The sequence below is a fragment of the Perognathus longimembris genome, chromosome 8 (assembly GCF_023159225.1).
Source record: "Perognathus longimembris pacificus isolate PPM17 chromosome 8, ASM2315922v1, whole genome shotgun sequence".
Lineage (NCBI taxonomy): Eukaryota > Metazoa > Chordata > Mammalia > Rodentia > Heteromyidae > Perognathus > Perognathus longimembris.
Window position 1 is genome coordinate 33,189,865 of NC_063168.1, and position 16,133 is coordinate 33,205,997.

Genomic DNA, 16,133 nt, shown 5'->3' on the forward strand with positions numbered 1-16,133 from the left:
GACCTCTGGCTATGTTGTTATCTCAAGTAATGTTCAAGGATACGGCTTACGTAAAAGACAACACAAGGGTCTGATTTGTGTTAACTATTCAACCTTATTTTGTCTTTACTGCCATCTGTTATTGCCGACTTCAAGGCTTTCTTGTTTTTTGAACTTTAGAAACCCTATGCTATTCCTGATTCCTAAACTGCATATAAGCTGGAAGTTAAAAATAAACGAGACTGCAGTCTTGAATTACAGTCTTGAGCTGCAGACCTCCAGAACCCCATCTTTTGTCTTTTGTCTTTTGTCTCTTGTCTTGTATTTTCCTTTTTCTTTAATCCTCGCCCCCTCAATCAGGATTCCCTTTCGCTGCCGGCTGGCTCCTGCAATTGTCAAAAGAAAAGGCTGCGGGCAGATTTACTACAGATATAGCTTCTTTAAGGAATTATAACCGAGTACTTGGTTGATAGTTATATGTAAGGGAAGATCCCGGTGGTGACTGAAAACATCTCTAGCCTGTTAATGTAATTATATCAGGGAATTGAAAATCTACTCGAAAATTGTCAAACAAAATGTCTGCATCCTGATTTTAAAAAGATTTAGCTTCTTTTATGGATTATAACCAAGTACCTGGTAAACAACTCTATATAAAGAAATATGCAGGGGATGATTGAGAACAGCCATCGCATGTTAATGTAATTATATTGGGGAATTGGGAAACTAATCAAAAATTGGTAAAAGAAATGTCTGTGTGGTGATTTAAGACAGATATAGCTTCTTTAAGGAATTATAACTGGGAATGTTTTAAATAGTTGTACATAAGGGAATACCACAAGGGTGATTGAGAACAGCTGTAGCCTGCTAATGTAATGATATCGGGTAATGGATAAACTAATCAAAAATTATCAAAAGAAATGTCTGCTTGCTGGTTAATGACAGATATAGCTTCTTTTACAGATTATAACCGGCATCCTGGAAAACAACTGTATATAAAAAAATATGCGGGGGGTGATTGAGAACAGTTGTAGCATGTTAATGTAATTACATCGGGGAATTGGTAAACTACTCGAAAATTGTCAAAAGAAATGGCTGCGTGCTGATATAAGACAGATATAGTATCTTTAATGGATTTTCATCACACACTTGGCAAACAATTCTATATGAGAGAATATACAGGTGGTGTTTGAGAACAGCTATAGCCTGTTATTGTAACTATATCGGGGAATTTGTAAACTGCTAGATAATTGTCAAAGAAATGTCTGCATGGAACAATACAAGAAATGTATCCAATGCCTAACGTATGAAACTGTAACCTCTCTGTATATCAGTTTGATAATAAAAATTTGAAGAAAAAAAAAAAAAGAAACGTCTGAATGGAGATTAAAGACAAATAGAGCTTCTTTATGGAAGTATAACCGGAAATGAGGTAAATAGTTCTATAGGAGGGAATATCCCTGTGGTGATTGAAAACAGATGTAGCCTGTTAATGTAATTTATCAGGGAATTGATAAACAACTCGAAAATTGTCAAAAGGACTGTCTACATGCTGCTTTAAGACAGATATAGCTTCTTTAATGGATGATAACCATGCACTTGGCAGCAACCCTATATGAGGGAATATACAGGTGGTGTTTCAGAATGGCTATAGCCTGTTATTGCCACTATATCGGGGAATTAGTAAACTGCTCGAAAATTGTCAAAAGAAATGTCTGAGTGCTGATTTAAGACAGATATAGCTTCTTTACGTAATTATAACCGGGAACAAGGTAAATAGCTCTGTGCAAGGGAATATCCGGGTGGTAATTGAGAACAGCTGTACCTTATTAATGTAATTATATCAGGTAATTGGTTAAGTACTCAAACATTGACAAAAGAATTATCTGCGTGCTGATTTAATAAACATATAGCTTCTTTTATGGATTATAATTGGGAACATGGTAAAGAATAATATATAAGGAACTATGCGAGAGGTGTATCAAAGCAGTTGTAGCATGTTAATATAATTATATCGGGGAATTGGTTAACTACTCAAAAATTGTCCCAAAAAAATATCTGCGTGCTGATTAAAGACAGATATAGCTTCTTTAAGGAATTATAAGCAGGAATATGGTAAATAGTTCTATATAAGGGAATGTTCCAGCAGTGATTGAAAACAGCTGTAGCATGTTAATGTAATTACATCCCGGAATTGGTAAAGTAATAAAAAAAAATTGTCAAAAGGATTGCCTGTGTGCTGCTTTAAGACAGATATAGCATCTTTAATGGATTATAACCACGCACTTGGCAAACAACTCTTTATGAGGGAATATACGGGTGGTGTTAGAGAACACTTATACCCTGTTATTGTAATTATATCGAGGACATTGGTAAAGTACTCGAAAATTGTCAAAAGAAATGTCTTCATGCTGATTTAAGACAGATATAGCTTCTTTAAGGAATTAAACCGGGAACGTGGTAAACAACAATATATAAGGAAGTATGCAGTGGGTGAATGAGAACAGCTGTAGCATGTTAATGTAATTATATCGGGGAATTGGTAAATTAGTCAAAAATTGTCAAAAGATGTGTCTGCGAGCTGATTTAAGAAACATTTAGCTTCCTTTACAAATTATAACCGGGAACCTGGTAAACAACAACATATAAGGAAATATGCAGGGGGTGAATGAGAAAAGCTGTAGCATGTTAGTGTAATTATATTGAGGAATTGGTAAACTACTCAAAATTGTCAAAATAAATGTCTTGGTGCTGATTAAAATAGATATAGATTCTTTAACGTATTATAACCGGGAACTTGGTAAATATTTACATATAAGTGAATATCCCAGTGGTGATTGATAACAACTGTAAACTGTTAATGTAATTATATCGGAGAATTGCTAAAGTACTTGAAAATTCTCAAAAGAAATGTCCGTGTGCTGATTTAAGACAGATATAGCTGCTTTAAGAAATTAAAACCAGGAATTTGGTAAATAGTTATATAAAAGGGAATATCACCATGGTGATTTAGAACAGCTGTAGCCTGTTAATGTAATTATATCGAAGAATAGGTAATGTACTCGAAAATTAGCAAAGGAATGTTTGCCTGTTGATTTAAGAAACATTTAGCTTCTATTACGGATTTTAATCAGGAACCTGGTAAATAACAGTAAATAAGGAAATATGGGCAGGGGTGAATGAGAACACCTGCAGCATGTTAATGTAATTATATCAAGGAATTGATTAACTACTCAAAAATTGTCAAAAGGATTGTCTGCATGCAGATTTAATGCACATATAGCTTCTTTAATGGATTACAACCACTCACTTTGTAAACAGCTCTATATGAGGGAATATAGGCTGGTGCTAGGGAACAGCTATAGCCTGTTATTGTAATTATATCAGGGAACTAGTAAACTAATCAAAAATTGTCAAGAGAAATGTCTGCGTGCTGATTTAAGAAACATTTAGCTTCTTATACGGATTATAACTGGGAAGCCTGTAAACAACAATATATAAGGAAATATGCGGGGAGTGAAGGAGAACAGCTCTAGCATGTTAAGGTAATTATATCGAGGAATTGGTACACTACTTGAAAATTGTCAAAAGAAATGTCTGTGTGTTTATTAAAAACAGATATAGCTTCTTTAAGGAATTATAACCTGGAACGTGGTATTTATTTATATATAAGTGAATATCCCAGTGGTGATTTAGAAAAGCTTTAGTCTGTTAATGTAATAATATCGGTAAATTGGTAATCTCGAAAATTGTCCAAAGGATTGTCTGCGTGCTGATTTAAGACAGATATAGCATCTTTAAAGGATTATAACCACGTACTTGGCAAACAACTCCATATGAGGGAGTACAAGGGTAGTGTTTGAGAACAGCTATAGCCTGCTATTGTAATTATATTGGAGAACTAGTAATGTACTCGAAAAATGTCAAAAAGAAAAGTGTGCATGCTGATTTAAGACAGATATAGCTTCTTTAATTAATTATAACCAGGAACGTGGTAAATAGTTCTATATAACGGAATAACACCAAGGTGATTCAGAACAGCTGTAGCCTGTTAATGTAATTATATCAGAGAATTGCTAAATTAGTCAAAAACTGTCAAAAGAAATGTCTGCGAGGTGATTTAAGACAGACATAGCTTCTTTAAGGAATTATAACCGCAATTTGGTAAATAGTTACATATAAAGTAATATTCTGGTGGTGATTAAGAAAAGCTAAATGCTGTTAATGTAATTATATTGAAGAATTGGTAATCTACTCGAATATTGGCAAAAGAAATGTCTTCGTGCTGATCTAAGAAATATAAAGCTTCTTTTACAGATTATAACCAGGAACTTGGTAAACAACTCTATATAAAGAGTTATGCGGGTGTGATTGAGAACAGCTGCAGCATGTTAATGTAATTATATCAGGGAATTGGTAAACTACTCGAAAATTGTCAAAAGAAATGTCTCCGTGCTGATTAAAAACAGATATTGCTTCTATAAGGAATTATAACCGGGAACGTGGTAAATAATTCTATATAAGGGAATATGCAAGTGGTGATTGAGAACAGCTCTACCATGTTAATGTAATTATATCAGGGAATTGGTAAACTACTCAAAAATTGTCAAAAGAATTGTCTACGTGTTGATTTAGGACAGATATAGCTTCTTTAATGGATTATAACCACACACTTCGCAAACAATTCTACATGAAGGAATATAGGGTGGTGATTGAGAACAGCTATAGCCTGGTACTGTAATTATATTGAGGACATTGGTAAAGTACTCAAAAATTGTCAAAAGAAATGTCTGCGTGCTGATTTAAGACAGATATAGCTTCTTTAAGGAATTATAACCGGGAACCTGGCAAACATCTCTATTTAAGGAAATATGCAGGGGGTGATTGAGAACAGGTGTAGCATGTTAATGTAATTATATCGGGGAGTTGGAAAACTACTCGAAAAGCGTCAAAAGAAATGTCTGTGTGCTGATTAAACACAGATACAGTTTCTTAAAAAATTATAACCGGGAACTTGGTAAATATTTACATATAAAGGATTATCCCAGTGGTGATTGAGCACAGCTGTACCTGTTCATGTAATTATATTGGCGAATTGATAATCTACTTGAAAATAGTCAAAATAAATGTATGCATGCTGATTTAAAAAACATTTAGCTTCTTTACAAATTATAACCGAGAACATGGTAAACAACATTATATAAGGAAATATGCGGGGGTGAATGAGAACACCTGTAGTATGATAATGTATGTATATCAGGGATTTGGTAACCTACTCGAAAACTGTTAAAAGAAATGTCTGCGCGCTGATTAAAGACAGATATATCTTCTTGAAGGAATTATATCCCCGGATTTAGTAAATAGTTATATATAAGTGAATATCCCAGTAGTGATTGGGAACATCTGTAGCCTGTTAATGTAATTATATCAGGGAAATGTTAAACTACTCGAAATTGTCAAAAGGATTGTCTGCGTGCTGATTTAAGACAGATATAGCTTTGTTAATGGATTATAAACACGCACTTGGCAAACAAATCTATGAGAGAACCTGGTAAACAACAATATATGAGGGAATATACGGGTGTTGTTTGAGAACAGCGAAAGCCTGTTATTGTAATTATATTGGGAATTGGTAAACTACTCAAAAATTGTCAAAAGAAATGTACAGGTGCTGATTTAATACAGATATAGCTTCATTAAGGAATTATAACCAGGAACATGGTAAATAGATCCATGTAAGGGAATACCTAGTGGTGATTGAGAACAGCTGTAGCCTGTTAATGTAATTATACTGAGGAATTGGTAATCTACTCGAAAATTGTAAAAAAAAAAAAAAAATGTCTGCGTGCTGATTTAAGAAACATTTAACTTCTTTTATGGATTATAACCGGTAACCTGGTAAACAACTTTATATGCAGGAGTATCCAGGTGGTGATTCAGAACAGCTTTGGCCTGTTAATGTAATTATATCGGGGAATTAGTAAACTACTCGAAAATTTTCAAAAGAAATCTCTGCATGCTGATTAAAGACAGATATAGCTTCTTTGTGGAATAATAACAGGGAATGTGGTAAAAAGTTATATATAAGTAAATATCACAGAGGTGATTGTTAACAGCGGTAGCCTGTTAATGTAATGTATTTTAACCGGGAACATAGTAAATAGTTCTATATACAGGAATATCCCAGTGGTCATTGAGAACAGCTGTAGTCTGATAAGGTAAGTATATTGGGAAATTGGTAATCTACCGGAAAATTGTCAAAAGAAATGTCTGCATGCTGATTTAAGACAGATATAGCTTCTTAACTGGATTATAACCACGTACTTGGCAAACAACTCTATATGAGGGAATATGCGGGGAGTGATTAAAAACAGCTGTTGCATGTTAGTGTAATTATATCTGGGAATTGGTTAAATATTCGAAAATTGTCAAAAGGAATGTCTGCGTGCTGATTAAAGACAGATATAGCTTCTTTAAGTAATTATACCCAGAACGTGGTAAATTGTTCTGTATAAGGGAATATCCCGGTGGTGATTGAGAACAGCTGTAACCTATGCATTTAATTATATAAGGGAATTGGTAATCTACTTTAAAATTGTCAAAAGAAATATCTTTGTGGTGATTTAGGAAACAATTAGCTTCTTTAACTGATTATAATCAGGAACCTATTAAACAACTCTATATAAGGAAATATGCAGGGGGTATTGAAAACAGCTGTTGCATATTAATGTAATTATATTGGAGAGTTGGTTAAATATTTGAAAATTGTCCAAAGTACTGTCTCCGTGATGATTAAAGAGAGATATAGCTTCTTTAAGTAATTATAACCAGGAACTTGGTAAATAGTTATATATAAGTGAATATCCAGGTGATGAATGAGGACAGCTGTAGCCTTTTAATGTAATTATATCATGGAATTGGTAATCTACTCAAATTTCTCAAAAGAAACGCCTGCGTTCTGCTTTAAGAAACATTTAGCTTCTTTTACGGATTATAACCAGGAACCTGGTAAACAACACTATATAAGGAAATATGCGGGTTCATTGATAACAACTGTAGCATATTAATGTAATGATATCAGGGAATTAGTAAACTACTACAAAATTGTGAAAAGAAATGTCTACTTGCTGATTTAAGACAGATATAGCTTCTTTAAGGAATTATAACCGGGAACTTGGTAAATAGTTATATATAAGGGAATATCCCGGTGGTGATTGAGAACAGCTGTAGTCTGTTAAGGTAATTATATCGAGGAATTGGTAATCTACTTGAAAACTATCAAAAGAAATGTCTTCGAGCTGATTTAAAAAACATTTAGCTTCTTTTACTAATTATAACCTGGAACTTGCTAAACAACTATATATAGGGAAATATGCCTGGGGTGATTGAGACCAGCTGTAGCATGTTAATGTAATTATATTGGGAAATTTGTTAAGTACTCGTAAATTGTCCAAAGGAATGTCTGCGTGCTGATTTAAACAGATCTAGATTATTTAAGGGATTATAACCGGGAAATTGGTACAAAATCCTATATAAGGGAATATCTGATTTGTGATTGAGAACAGCTTTTGCTTGTTAATGTAGTTATATCAGGCAATTGTTAAACTACTCATATATTGTCTATGTGCTGATTTCAGATAGATCTAGCTTCTTTAAGGCATTATAACCGGTAAGGACTTAAACAGTTCTATATAAGCGAATATCCAAGTGGTGATTGAGAACAGCTGTAGGTTGTTAAAGTAACTATACAGGGGAATTTTTAAACTACTCATAAACTGTCAAAATTAATGTCTGTGAGCAGATTTACACATATCTAGCTTCTTTAAGAAATTATAACCGGTAAGGATTTAAACAGTTCTACATAAGGGAATATATGAGGGGTGATTGGGAATAGCTGTGGCTTGTTAATGTAATTATATGGGGAATTGTTAACCTCCTAATTGTCAAAAGGAATGTCTGGGTGCTGATATAAGACACATCTACCTTCTTTAAGGGATTATAACCGGTAAGGACTTAAATGGTATTATATAACGGAATATCTGGGTGTTGACTGAGAATAGCTGTATCTTTTTAATGTAAGTTTATTGGAAAATTGTTAAACTACTCATAAGTTGTCAAAAGGAATGACTGCATGCTGATTTAAGACAGATCTAACTTCTTGAATTGATTATAACCCATAAGGATTTAAACAGTCCTATGTAAGGGAATATCCGGGTGGTGACTGAGAACAGCTGTAGCTTGTTAATGTAAGTATATTGGAAATTGTTTAAACTACTCATAAATTGTCAAAGGAATGTCTGCATGCTGATTTAGTACAGATCTAGCTTCTTTAAGGGAATATAACCAGTAAGGATTTAAACAGGTCTACATAAGGGAATATTTGGGTTGTGAATGGGAACAGCTGTGGCTTGTTAATGTAATTATATGGAGAATTGGTAAAATACTCGCAAATTGTCCCAAGTATTGTCTGTGTGCTGATTTAACACAGATATAGCTTCTTTAAGAGATTATAACTGGAAAATTGGTACACAATTCTATATAAATAAATATCTGAGTGTGATTGAGAACAACTGTAGCTTGTTAATTTAATTATATCGGGGAATTGGTAAAATAATAAAAAATTGTCAAAAGAAATGTCTGCGAGCTTATTTAAGAAACATTTAGCTTCTTTTACGGATTATAATCGGGAACTTGGTAAACAACTCTATATAAGGAAATATGCCAGGGGTGATTGAGACCAGCTGTAGCATGATAATATAATTATATCGGGGAATTGGTTAAGTACTTGTAAATTGTCCAAAGGAATGTCTGCATGCTGATTTAAGAGAGCTCTAGATTATTTAAGGGATTATAACTGGGAAATGGGTACAAAATTCTATATAAGGGAATATCTGAGTTGTGATTGAGAACAGCTTTTGCTTCCTAATGTAGTTATATCAGGCAATGGTTAAACTACTCATACATTGCCAAAGGGCATGTCTATGTGCTGATTTCAGACAGATCTAGCTTCTTTAAGGCATTATTACCGGTAAGGATTTAAACAGTCCTATATAAGAGAATAGCCGAGTGGTGATTGAGAACCGCTGAAGCTTCTTAATGTTAAGTATATTGGGGAATTGTTAAACTACTCGTAAACTTTCAAAAAGAATGTCTGCATGCAGATTTAGACAGATCTAGTTTCTTTAAGAGATTATAGTTGGGAAATTGGAACACAATTCTATATAAGGGAATATCAGAGTGGTGATTGAGAATACCTGTAGCTTGTTAATGTAATAATATTGGGGAATTGTTAAACTATTCCTAAATTGTCAAAAGGAATGTCTGCATGCTGATTTAATACACATATAGCTTCTTTAATGGAATATAACCGAGAAATTGGTACACTATTCTACATAGGGGAATATCTGAGTGGTGATTGAGAACAGTTGTAGCTTGTTAATGTAATTATATCGGGGATTTAATAACCTACTCGTAAACTGTCAAAAGGAATATCCGCGTGCTGATTTAAGACAGATCTAGCTTCTTTAAGGGATTATACTCGGTAAGGATTTAAACAGTCCTATATAAGGGAATATCCATTTGGTGAATGAGAACACCTGTATCTTGTTAATGTAACTATATCGGGGAATTGTTAAACTACTCGTAAATTGTCCAAAGGAATGTGTGTGCACATCTAGCATCTTTAAGGGATTATAAGCTGAAAATTGGTACACAATTCTATATAAGTGAATATCTGAGTGTTAATTGAGAACAACTGTAGCTTATTAATGTAATTATACCAAGGAATTGTTCAACTACTCTATATGCAGGAATATCACGGTGGTGATTCAGAACAGCTGGCTATTTCCTTCTTCTGCACCTTAGGAGGTGACGAAATATTTCTTCTGAGAAGAAATGGACCCTTTGCAGTGAGTAGGATTGTGCTGGAAGGAAAACAAGCAAATGAGGTTGAAAGAGGTAGGTAGCAGGGTGAAGGGAAGTGTCTGATGTGTTGAAAATTTTACCAGCAAAGATCCAGACCTGACAACTCAGCTGGCATGAGGGAACACCAAGAAATGCACCACACAGGACAGGTTGGGGCAGGGAAAGGCACCTGTGCTAGGAAATCCAGAACAGTTGTCCTTGGAGATTGTGAAGCCTTGGAGCTGAAGAACACATCAGAAAAATGTCAAGTTTCTGTTGATTCTAAAGCATCACCAGGCTTGGGAAGAATGAAGGACTTCCATCACAAAAGGAGAAATACAGGGCTGGGAAACACGTGAAACAAAAAATGTTGAGACACACATACTCCAAGGAGATGCATATACAAACAATGAGATTTTTTTCCAACTAGAAATTAGGAGGGAACCAGCAGAATGAGGATCCTTAATGCTTGTGGGTTTATGTTGAATGATGCCTTGGCTTGGTGCTGGCTGGAGTATAAACAGACTATTGTTTGGAGAGAGTGATTAGACAATATGTATCAACAGCTTTGAATATATTTCTTCCATTTGACCCATAAAATTTGAGCATTGTACCTGAGGAAGGAGATGGGAATATATATAACCAGGAATGATAAAAGATGCTTAACATTTGTTATTTTTATTAACTGGGGGGAAAAAAGAGTAAGAAAACTATATGTTCAACAAGAATATCCCAGTGAGTTTGCAGTTCACTTTCTGCAATGAAATATACAGCCATTGTAATTTATGTTTACAAAGCCTTTCTAAGTCTGACACATTGATACAAGGATATTATATAGCATAAACATGTATGGATGTAGTATACTCTCAATTACATAAAAAAATCTGCAAAAATGTTTGAAGAAAATGTATCAAAATACAGACAAGTATCTGGATTATCCTCCTCCTCCTCGTCCTCATCCTTCTTCTTTATCTTCTTCTTAGTGTTTATGCTGGAGGTTGAACTAAGGGCCTGGGCACTATCCCTAAGCTTTTTTGCTCGAGGCTAGCGCTCTAATACTTGAATCACAGCTCTTATTCTGGCTATTTAAATTGCAATTAAGAGTCTCATGGACTTTCCTGCCTGGGTTGGCTTTGAACCACTATCCTTAGATCTCAGTCTTCTGAGTAATTAGTATTACAGTCACGAGCTACCAGCAATGGGCTTACTTTTATGCTTTAAAAAAGTCTCTTTGAGGGCTGGGAATATGGCCTAGTGGCAAGAGTGCCTGCCTCCTATACATGAAGCCCTGGGTTCGATTCCCTAGCACCACATATACAGAAAATGGCCAGAAGTGGCGCTGTGGCTCAAGTGGCAGAGTGCTAGCTTTGAGCAAAAAAGAAACCAGGGACAGTGCTCAGGCCCTGAGTCCAAGCCCCAGGACTGGTTTTTAAAAAAAAGTCTCTTTGAGTTTTTTAACATTTTGAAGGGGATTTTATTATTATTATTTGCTTGTATTGGCGTTGGAACTTTCACTTGCTGATCTTTTTTGTTTGCTAGTCCTCTACTACTTGAGCCATGTCTCCATTTCTGCTTTTTGTGGTTCTCTCTGTCTCTGTCTCTGTCTCTGTCTCTGTCTCTGTCTCTGTCTCTGTCTCTCTCTCTCTCTGGCTTCTCTTTGTCAGTCATGGGGCTTGAGGGCCTGGGCACTGTCCCTGAGCTCTTTTGCTCAAGGCTAGAGCTCTATCACTGAGCCACAGTGCCACTTCCACAAACTAACGGTTAACTGGTGGTTAATTGGAGATAAAAGTCTCACAGACTTTCCTGCCTGGGCTGGCTTTGAATCAAGATCCTCAGATCTCAGCCTCCTGATTAGTGGGATTACAGACCAGAGTCACCGATGCCAGGTTGCATTTCTGCTTTTTGCTGATCATTTTGAACATAGAGTCTCATGGACCTTTCTTCTTGGTCTGACATAGAATCTTGGTCCTCTAGATCTTAGTCTATTGAGTAGGTAGTATTGCAGGCATGAGCCACTGATACCCAGCTGATTATCCATCTAAAAGAGGGATGGGCTTCTATACATCAGCTATATAATAACAATTTTTAAAATGAAAAAAGAGGGATAAGTGTTTTTAAAAAAGGTTTGGGGACTAATGTATGAAACTGTAAGCTCTGTGTACATCACTTTGACAATAAATACATAAATAAAAATAAAAATAAAATAAAAATAAAAATAAAAATACATAAATAAAAATAAATAAAAATAAATAAAAATAAAAAAATAAAAATAAAATAAAATAAAATAAATAAAAAAATAAAGTTAAGAACCATCAGGGAAAGCAGATACAATGATTTTGGTTTTCGTAGAAATGAGTCTAGATGTTTCTTAAATCACCATTCAGATATTCCTTTTGACAATTTTCAAGTAATTTACCAATTCCCCGTTATAATTACATTAACAGGCTTTAGGAGTTCTGAATCACCACTAGGATATTACCTTATATAGGGTTGGGGTTTTTTGTGTGTTTTTTGTTTTTGTTTTTGTTTTTACCAAATTCAGTTTAAAGAAGCTCGATCTTTCTTAAATCAGCACACAAACATTCCTTTTGAGAATTTTCAAGTAGTTTACCAATTCCCCATTACAATTACATTAACAGGCTACAGCTTTCTCAGTCACCACCCGGATATTCCCTCATGTAAAATTATTTACCAAGGCCGTGTTATAATCCCTTAAAGATGGTAGATCTGTTGTAAATCAGCACGCAGACATTCCTTTTCACAATTTTCGAGTTTACCAATTCCCCAATATAATTACCTTAACAGGCTACAGCTGTTCTCAGTCACCTCCCCCATTTTCCCTTATATAGGAATGTTTACTAAGTTCCCGGTTATAATCCATTAAAGAAGCTAAACGTTACTTAAATCACCACTCAGACATTCCTTTTTACAATTTTCGAGTAGTTTACCAATTCCACCATATAGTTACATTAACATGCTACAGAGGTTCTGAATCAGCACCAGGATATTCCCTTATATAGATTTGTTTACCAAGTTCACGTTTATAATCCCTTAAAGAAGCTATATCAGTCTTAAATCAGCACGCAGATATTTCTTTTGACAATTTTCAAGTTTACCAATTCCCCAATATAATTTCATTAACTGGATACAGCAGTTATCAATCACCACCTGTATATTCCCTTAAGCAGAATTGTTTACCAGTTTACTAGTTATAATCTTTAAAGCAGATACATATTGTTTTGTTCAGCCCTCAGACTTTCCTTTTGAGAATTTTTGAGTAGTTTAACAATTCTCCTATTAATTACATTAACAGGCTACAGGTATTCTCAATCACTACCCATATATTCCCCTATATAGTATTGTTTACCAAGTTCGCGGTTATAATCCCTTCAAGAAGCTAGATCTGTTGTATATCAGCATACAGACATTCCTTTGACAATCTTTGAATAGTTAACCAATTCCCCGATATAGTTACATTAACAGGCTACAGCTGTTCACAACCACCCCCTGGATATTCCCTCACATAGAATTGTTTACCAAGTTCGCGGGTATAATCCATTAAAAAAGCTAGATATTTCTTAAATCAGCACACAGACAATCTTTTTGATAATTTCTAGTAGTTTACCAATTGTCGGGGGTTCTCCTGTCCGGGCTCTCCTGTCCTGCAGGAGAGATGGGAAAACACGCCCCACCCGGATGGGCCAAGAAGAGGAAAAGGCCAACGAACTGCCACCCCAGCCCCCCTTTCGTCAGAGGATACATAGACAGTCTGGGAGCAAAGTCAATGCTAAGACTCATTTAATGGTAGCATGAGCTGTTCTTTTAAAGGAGTCGGAGGGCGGCGGAAGGGGAGGGGCACATGCACCTACCTAGGGGCTGTGAATGGATGCCTGAGCTGTCTGTCAGGGTGGACCTTCGAGGGACCTCCCTAAGGGGCAGCCTACATCTACGTCACGGCCCACAGCACCACCTCTGGGTTCACCACCAGCGGCCATCTTGGCTCACACGCGATCCAAGGCTCGGAAAAGAGGCGAGGCCAGCTAGAACCACCTCATAATGATGCAAGCCATCCAGGTGGGTGTTCCCCACAACCAATTGCCTGATTTAACAGGCTACAGCTGTTCTAAATAACCACCGGTATATTCCCTTATATAGAATTCCCTTATATAGAATTGTTTAGCAAGTTCCCCATTATAATTTGTTACAGAATGTAACTGTTATTAAATCAGCACACAGACATTCCTTTTGACAATTTTCACGTAATTTACCAATTCCCGATGTAATTACATTAACAGGCTAACGCTGTTCTCACTCACCACCGGAATATTCTCTTATATAGAACTATTACGAAGTTCCCGGTTATAATTCCATAAAGAAGCTCTATCTGTCTTAAACCAGCATGCAGATAATTCTTTTTACAATTTTCGAGTAGTGTACCATGTCCCCGATATAATTACATTAGCAGGCTACATCTGTTCTCAATCACCACCCAGATATTCCTTCATATAAAATTGTTTACCATGTTTGCGATCCCAATTCATTAAAGAAGCTAGATATGTGTTAAATCGTCACCGAGACATTCCTTTTGACAATTTTCGATTAGATTACCAATTCCCCATTATAATTACATTAACAGACAGCAGCTATTATCAATCACCAGCTGGATATTCCCTTTTAGAATTGTTTACCAATTTCCCACTTATAATCCCTTAAAGAAGCTAGATCTGTCATAAATCAGCACGCAGACATTCCTTTTGACAATTTTCGAGTAGTTTATCAATTCCCTGATATAATTACAATAACAGGCTACAGCTGTCCTCAATCGCCACATGTATATCCCCTTATCTAGAATTGTTTACCAAGTTCATGATTATAGTCAATTAAACAGACAAGATCTGTTGCATATCAACACACAGACATTCCTTTTGAGAATTTTCGAGTAGTGTACCAATTCCTCAATATAATTACACTAACAGGATACAGGGGTTCTCCATCACCACCCATATATTCCCTTATGTGTAATTGTTTACCAATTTCCTTGTTAAAATCCTTTTAAACAGATAGATGTTTCTTAATTCAGCCCTCAAACTTTCCTGTTGAGAATTTTCAAGTAGTTTTCCAATTCCCCGTTATAATTAACAAGCTACAGCTAATCTCAATCATCACCCATATATTCCCTCACATAGATAGTTTACCAAGTTCCCAGTTATAATCCGTTGAGGAAACTAAATGTTACTTAAATCGGCACTCAAACACTCCTTTTGAAAATTTCAGGTAGTTTAGCAATTCCCTGATATAATTACATTAACAGGCTACAGCTGATCTCATTCACCACGTGTATATTCCATTATATGTAATTATTTACCAAGTTCCAGGATCATAATCCATTAAAGAAGCTAGATGTTACTCCCATCAGCATTCAGACAATCCTTTTGACAATTTCTGAGTCATTTACAAATTCCCAGACATAATTACATTAACAGCCTACAGCTGTTCTGAATCACCACCCAGATATTCCCTTATATTGAGTTGTTTACCAAGTTAGCAGTTATAATTCATTGAAGAAGCTGGATCTGTCTTAAATCTGCAAGGAGACATTCCTTTTCAGACTTTTTCAAGAGTTTACAAATCCCCTGATATAATTACATTAACAGGATGAGGCTGTTCTCAATAAGCACCCACATTTTTCCTTACATAGAAATATTTACCAAGTTCCCAGTTATAATCCATTAAAGCAGATAGATGTTTCTTAATTCAGCACTCAGACAGTCCTTCTGATGATTTTCGGGTAGTTTACCAATTCCCCGTTATAATTACATTAACAGGCTACAGCTTTTTTCAATCACCACCCGGATATTCCCTCATATAGAATTGTTTACCATGTTCCTGGTTATAATTCCTTAAAGAACCTATATCTGTATTAAATCAGCACACAGACATTTCTTTTCACAATATTGTAGTAGTTTACCAATTCTCCAACATAATTACATTAACAGGCTATAGCTGTTGTCAATCACCACCCGTATATTCCCTTATACAGAAGGGTTTACCATTTTCCTGGTTATAATATGTTAAAAAAGCCAGATGTTGCTTAAATAAGCACTCAGACAATCCTGTTGACAATTTTCCAGTAGTTAACCAATTCCTCAATATAATTACATTAACATGCTACAGCTGTTCTCAATCACCACCCATATATTCCCTTATATAGAATAGTTTACCAATTTCCTGGTTATAATCCATTAAAGCAGATA